This window comes from Pteropus alecto, unplaced genomic scaffold (genome assembly GCF_000325575.1).
Source record: "Pteropus alecto unplaced genomic scaffold, ASM32557v1 scaffold106, whole genome shotgun sequence".
Lineage (NCBI taxonomy): Eukaryota > Metazoa > Chordata > Mammalia > Chiroptera > Pteropodidae > Pteropus > Pteropus alecto.
Window position 1 is genome coordinate 12,325,336 of NW_006442103.1, and position 7,568 is coordinate 12,332,903.

A 7,568-nucleotide genomic window follows, 5' to 3' on the forward strand; every position below is an offset into this window, starting at 1 on the left:
GGGGTCCTGCCTCATCAGCGTGGAGCTCTGGGATGGCCCAGTGTGAGGGAAGTAACTGCCTGTGTCCTCCTGGTGTGGCATGTGGACAACATATTCCCAACTCCCCTTTGGCAGAAAGATCTCCTCATAAATCTTTTCTTGCTTTGCTGTGCACTCAATTAGAACTTTTTAAAGTATGATTGACTAGGAATATCGTAATATCTACGTATGGTGTCAAGTGGTTACTAAACTTAGGGCGATCACTTTGTAAATCATATAAATGTCTAGTCACTATTGTATACCTGAAACCAATGTATATGTCAACTGTAATTGAAAAAAAAAATTTAAATATGTATGTATATACACACACAAAGGAAAACAAAATACGATTAACCAGGAAGGCAGTAGCGCTGGCATTTTAAAAATCCAGGCCTGTGTCTACTTGCAATTATACAGTAAGTACTCATTTAACGTTGTAATTATACAGTAAGTACTCATTAAATATCATCGATAGGTTCTGTGACTTAAAGAGAAATGACTAATGGAACCGATTTTACCTTAGGCGAATTGATACGAGCAAGAATTCCGTTCCTACAGCTTCTCATCAGCATTATAATGAAACAACGTTGAACCAAATGACCTTATTCAAGGACCTGCTCTCTGGTGAGTTCGCAAAAACAGCAGGCTCAAAACACCTGTAAAATGCAAGACGAGGCTCGTGTGTTGAGAGCTTGTGCTCGTGCGCACACGCGTCTCTCTCTCTCTCTCTCTCTCTCTCTTTCTCTCTCTCTCATATCAGTTGCTGTACAAGAACAAATTAACACATGATGCGTTGCGACGATGATGTCTTCCAGACAGCATTTATTGTCAGCTCAGGTTACCGTGTTTAACTTTAACATTAAAATAAGGAATTTGAGCTGCTATTGGAAATTGTTATATGGATTCCGTTTGAGGGGAAATCCCCACAATTCTCCTTTGAAGCTTCTGGAATGAAGAGAAGTAAAGGGGATCCTAAGATCGCAGGGTTTACAATGACTAATTTGTGTGAATCAGGACTTGTTCTGTGTAACCAAAATAAAGTCGAGCAATAAACAAGATACATGAGATTGCAGCTTTCATCCAGTATTTCAATTTCAGATTTTTCTGTTCATCAAAGCTACCTCTCGATTATTACAGTTACTTCCTTTAATAAGTTAGTATTGTAAATTTTAGCTTCTAAAACACCTTTATTCTTATAAAGTTATACAATTATAAATTTGTATAAATTATATGAAGAAACAGTTATTCATGTAAACATTAATCTGTTTTCTATGTTGGGTCTCTGCATAAAATTGAAATTCGAAGAGTTCCATTATCTCACTTGATCTCTCAACAGCCTCGGGTCAAGGTTTTATCATCATCCCCATTTTACAAATAAAGAAACAGAGGCTCACAGAGGTTAACTGACTTGCCTAAGGGAAATAAATAAACGCATGAATAAGTAAGCAAGTAGGAGGCGGAGCTAGGACTTGATCCCCGTTCTCCCAACTGTGAATCCAAACTCCTTCCCTGTGTTCTACTGTGTACCACGCCCCTCTCTCTACTCGCTCCCAAGCCCCCAGGACAGCGTGCTCTAGTCCGGGACAGACTGGAAATGGTCATTTTGGGGTGGACGGTGGGAGGAAGCAGCAGCAGCAGTTGCTTCCTTGGGCCTGAGAATTCTCCCCAGGGCTCCAGAAGGCCGTTTGGGTGCGTTAGCTAGTTTTGCCCCCAGACCCTAGCAAACCCAATGCTCCATCCAGGAGTCAGGAGGGGCGACCTCACAGGGACTTCCACCTGCCAAGGGCTCGCAGGAAGGGGGAGGAGCCAATCACTCTGAAGCTGTTCTGCAAGCCTGCTCGGTCTCACTTGGGCTGAGTGTATTTAGGCCCTGAGAGAGGAACTGAAACATAAACCTCCTTTCCAGGGTGGGGCAGTAATGCTTTCTTTGGTTTTAGAGGCTTGAAATGAGGCAGAAATATGACTTTGGCTCTGTACGCTCTATGAGATCTGCATACCACTCCTCTGCCAGAACGAGGGAGCCATTTGACGCACAGCGAGCCTCACTTAGGGACACGCACATCACATCGTCAGTCACTGCAGGGCCTCGTTAATGGGAACACGCACCTGAGATGCTTCCTGTTCTGGTCCTTTGGGTCCCCTGTGGCAGCAGCTGTTCCCGCGCTGCCCTCCCTGGTGTCCTCCCAGGGACACGCTCCCTCCCGTGTTACACTTCACGAGTTTAATGCTGCCTTTCTCCCGGTCGTGAAAGGCACTAGGAAGTCACACCTCCCTTTCGAATGTTTTGTCTGCCCAGTACTTACACTTTCCTTCCCTTCCCCTCCACTCCCAGCCACATGCTTTCCGAGCTGCCACCCAACCGCGCGGCCCAGCCGGATGGGACTGGTCCAGGGGCCAGCGTCCCCTGCATGTTAAACACTGGAATTCCCTCTGTTGGACTAATAGCAGCTACTATTCACTGAGCACTGTACTAAGTACTTTACTGATATTAACTCACTTAATCCTTACCCCCAGTCGTAGGAAATCACCTCATTTCCAGATGAGGAAACAGGAAGAGTGTAAGTATCTCTTGGGCTGAGCTTACTCAGCTAGAAAGCAGCAGCCAGGACTCAAACCTGGGTGGTCCAGCATCCGCGCCTCCTCACTCCTCCTCGTTGTCCTTCTAAAGTTCTGAAGGAGCAGAAAGACAGGCAGAATAGTGTAATGAGTTCCCACATGCTCGTTACCTAGATTTAATAGCTAATGTTTGCCATATTTGCTTCATCTATTTTTTAAAATCTCTAATAGGTAAGGACTTTAAAATAGAGTTGCCACGATAGCATAATCACACTCAACTAAATTAACAGTCATTTCTTCACATTATCTATTCATGTTAGCTTGTTCTGATTATATCAGAAATCTCTTTTTACAGTGTTTATGCAAATGAGGACCTAGAGTTTACATGTTGCATTTGGTTGATACATCTTTTCATCTGTAACACCCTTCCCCCTTTTTTCTTTTAAAGCCATCAATTTGTGGAAGAAACGGCCATTTCTCCTGTAGTATTTGGCCGATTGTATTCTTGTGGAATGGTTTAATGTGTTATTCTACTCCAAACTAGAGTGTCGATATGGAGCGCTGATTAACGTCGAGACACTGTTGATGCCTCTTGGTATTCCTGGGCATTCATTTTTACGTGTTAAAGGTTGGCTCTTGCTACCTAAGGACTTTTTGTCTCACTGTGAAGGACACTTACTTGGGCTCTGGGCAAGTCAGCAATGTGGGAGAATCAATGTTTACACAAGCGACCCTCGACCAATGGACCAGGAATCAGTGGTCCTGGTCCACTAGCCTCCTCATCCCGTAGTTGGAGTGACTCTGAAATTTGTTCCACACTGTTCACATTCTCCAGTGAGATGGAGCTGCAGTTGCCAGTAGGGGACCCATCTCACTTTCCCACTCCCCTGTTAGAGTTTTCTGGGGTCACCTCCCAAATAAACCACTTAAAGTGAATCCTAGCCTCAGGGTCTGTTTCTAGGGTTACACAAACCAAGATGGATTTTGGTTCACATTTTTTGAATAAATGCATCAAATGAATTTGCCATGTTCCAGGCACAGTGCTAGGTGCTGGCAATGCAAAGAATATTTAGGCTCAGTGCCTGACCTCAAGGAACTCACAGTTCAGTGTAAAAGATGATCTAGAGTGATTAGATTCTAGTGTGTTCATCTCTTACATTATTATCTCCATTTTACAGATGTAGAGACTTGGAAAAGGCAGTTTGGCCGAGCCTGGTGATGTGACGTGACTAGGACTTGAAGTCAGGTTTGTGTGATTCCTCAAAGCGTCCTTTAGGTGGCCAGAAATTCCTGCTCATTTAGTCTCCTGGTGTTGAGGTCTTCTCCATCGTTAATGTCACTTAGTCATAAGCTTGCTATTATCTCTCACCCATACCATTGAAATGTCCTCCTAATTGACCCCTTTGCCTTGCCGCCTCCCATTCAGCTTTAATTCTGCTGCCAAAGTGATCTTGGAAAGCAGTAACTGGGCTGTGCCCAACAGGATGAAATCGACACTGTTCAGCAAAGCCGTTGAACGTTTTCATGGCCCAACCCCTGCCTGCCTTTCTGGCTTCATCCTTTAAGGCACGCCCCACCTCCAAATTTAGTGAGTCTAGACTCACTCGATCAGCTCGGATCCCCAAACTGATATTGGGTAAGTTTCTTAACCACTCCGGACCTGATTTGTCAGATGACAATAAGACTACTGCATAGGGCCATTGTGAGTACTAAATGACAGATTATATATGGAAAGCTCTTGGAGTCCTGTCTGGCATGTTCACACACCCAGTTAAGGTTGTAGATGTTACTGTCATTAATGTTGGGATGCCTTTCCTCCATCTTTGCTTAGCAAATCCTACTTATCTTTCAAGACTTACCCTCTTGCCATAAAATCTTTTCGGACATCCCTAAGTAGAAATGGTCATTGCCACTGTGCAGAAATTTACAACATCCTACTTATTCACTCATTGGTTAACCTGTCTGTTTCCCATCCTAAACTGTAAGACACTTGATTACGAAGACTGTGTGTCATTGACCTTGTTTCCTAGCACTGAGTACAGGGCCTGGTTCCTGGTCAGTGCTCAGTAGGCATTTGGCCAGCGGATGAAGGAGTGAATAGGTTACCGAGCTTCCCTAGCCAAGGACTTGGACTGTCTGGTCAGATGGTACCCTAAGTCACTCCTCTGACCCTGGCCTGGGACCTTCCTACTGCACCTGGCAACTTGTGCCTCTCACTCCTGGAAAAGAGGTCGCTAATCCCCTGTCATTCTGCTCCCCAGCAGGCCCCCCTCCACCAGCTCCAGCATCTGGCTCTGCTTGATGAAAACACTCATGACTCCCATTCAGCAAGTCCAGTTAAAGTTAAAGCCCCTCCCACAGCTGTTTGTCAGAGGTTTTGGTGACCTTTCTCCACATCCCCCAAAGCCGCGTTTGGAGGGGAGATTTCAGTATGGGACATTAGATCAGCAGCAAACTATCCGCAGGCTTGTCATTATCCCTTCCACCTCCTTACCTCCAGGCATGAAGGAAACCACGGGAGCCCGTGGAGGGAGCCAGGATGGCAAAGAGGGGACAAGGGTGCACCGTTTCCTTTCAGAACAAATTAACTTGTGTCCGGGGAAGTCTGAGTCAAGCTGTACTGGGGGGTTCAAGGCAGTGGAGGGACTTCATGTGAAAGACGAAGGCCCTTCCGGATTTCGGACTGGAGACTTCCAAGCTCAGTTGTCGCTCTGTCGCCTCTGCTGCTTGGGGGCTATTGCGGGGTGATCAGGGGCCACCTGTCGCATCTGCCTCACTCCTTCTGAGACCCAACTGGCTTCCTTTATTCTCATTATGGTCCCAAGGATCGGCATAATGTTTGTCCCTGTGGAAAAGCAGTGGCTTGGAGTCAGGGTGGGACTGTCATGTGGGTGGGTCCTGGCACCATCATGATCTAGCTGTGACTTTGGGCATGTCAACACCCTTCTCCAGGCCAGAGTTTCTAATTTATAAATCAGGATGCCAGAATTTCAGCCTTGTTTCCTTCACGTAGCTGTCGAGAAGGTGAAATGTGATGGTGGAAATGACCTGCTTGCTTGTCTGATCCTGTCACCCTGCGCTCCACGGGGGCAGAAGTGTGTCTTTCCCGTTCATCATTGTGTTCTCAGCACTTGGAGGAGTCCCTGGCACAGGAGCTCAATAAAACACGCGGAGTAAATCACTGTAAAAGTATCTCCTCAGCTGTCAAAGACCACTACACGGGATTGTGTTTACTGCTTCTCAGTCTGATTTACGGCCCCTCCAGCCATGCTGACTACTTCAGACAAGAGGGAGGAAAGGAAATATGACCTGTCATATCTACAGTTCCTCTTTCCAACAGCAGGGGTGGGGTACAGTCGATCAGGCTCACGCTTCAATCTTTCAGATTTCTGAAGAACTTTAGACTTTCACATTCATTATATTTAATCTTAGAGTTTCTCTATGGAGAAACAGCTTCAGACCCTTCCAGCTCCCTTAGGTTTCTCTGTCCTCCCTATTTTTTATGATTTAAAAAATTTTTTTTAATTTAATTTTTTTAATTAAAGAAATTATTAAATTTCCCCCCTTATCTACCTCCCCCTCCCCGCTCCCCTCTGGTAACCACTAGTCCATTGTCCATGTCCATGAGTCTCTGCTTGTTTGTCCTGTTCACTTGTTGCTTTTAGGTTTATATCGCACATGTGTGTCCTCCATATTTTTCATGTACTGACTGTTCCCCTGCTGCAGACGCTGTTCTCTTTATCAACTGCTACTTACTGTGCAGTGGCAGCTCCTCCAAGAACCTTTCCTGGCTCTCCAAGCCTGGGTTAGAAGCCCCTCCAGGCACCCCTCCCTCTCAGCACCTTGAGTTTGCTTCTCTCGTCACACAGATCCAGGTGGGTTGGCCCTTCTAGAACGGGAGCTCGCAGCGGGCATGGACATCTCTGTGACTGTGCCCCTGGCACACAGCTTTAGAAATGTCTGATGTGCGAATGGATGATGAACAGTGCACAGAATTGTTAAGTGATTTGCCTGAGGTCACTGAGCTAGGATAATAAACTGAAAAGCAAACATTTTTTAAAGGTCGAATAAATGCACTATGAACTCAGGTTTTCGCTAAGTTTTTTCATTATCTCATGGCAGGTGTCCTGACTTCAAGTGCGATATTCTCTCCATGGCCCTCACATGGGTGCCTGTCACCATTAAGCCAGTTACCACTCTGGGCAACTGGAGTCCTGTCCTGCCGGGGAACTTTAGAAGGCGGCGTGGGGTGTGTGTGGAGTCATCTCAGCGGGAGCGAGGAAGTTTGATACTTATGGCCTGCCCTGTTTTCTTTTGCTGAGAGATGCTCCTGAGACCCTTAGCTCTCTCGTAGTTCTGGTTTGCCAGGCATGCAGATGTTCTAAGTGGCAGCCTTAGATGTGCAGTGGTGAATGCCAAAGGCATGTGGGCAGGGCATGAGCAAGATCCACTGAGGTCTCATCAGGATGGGGTTCCAGCCTGGCTCAGTGTTGTTTGAGCTTCATCCTCATCTCCTGTGAAAGAGAGAGAGCAATCCACCTCCCCAGATGGGCCGTGGTGAGGTTAGAGAAGACGAAGGTATGTGACACCATTTGGTAGGGTGGAGGAGGAGGATGATGATTGACAGTTATGACTAGTGACAAGTCCCGCTCTCCTGATACATTAAGAAGAGATTTAGAAATCTAATGCCAAAGAAAATGCCGCACAGGTGACTCCAGGGAGAATAGCTTTAGCTTTAGCCATTCTGATTAAATTTCTGAGTTAGATAATGATGGAGGCAGGACCACCCCAGGCTGTACCCAATTACTGGTTAATTCACACCCAACCCACGCCCAGACCTCTGGGAGGAAAAATCACTTTCATCTCAGCTCCAACCTGTGGTTCAATTATTACTCCCCACTGGGCAGGAACTGCGGGGACAAGAGACAAAGCTGCTGAGATAATGAAGGGCTGTTGATTGTTCGTGGGAGGCAAGGGCAGGGCAGGATTCAGAT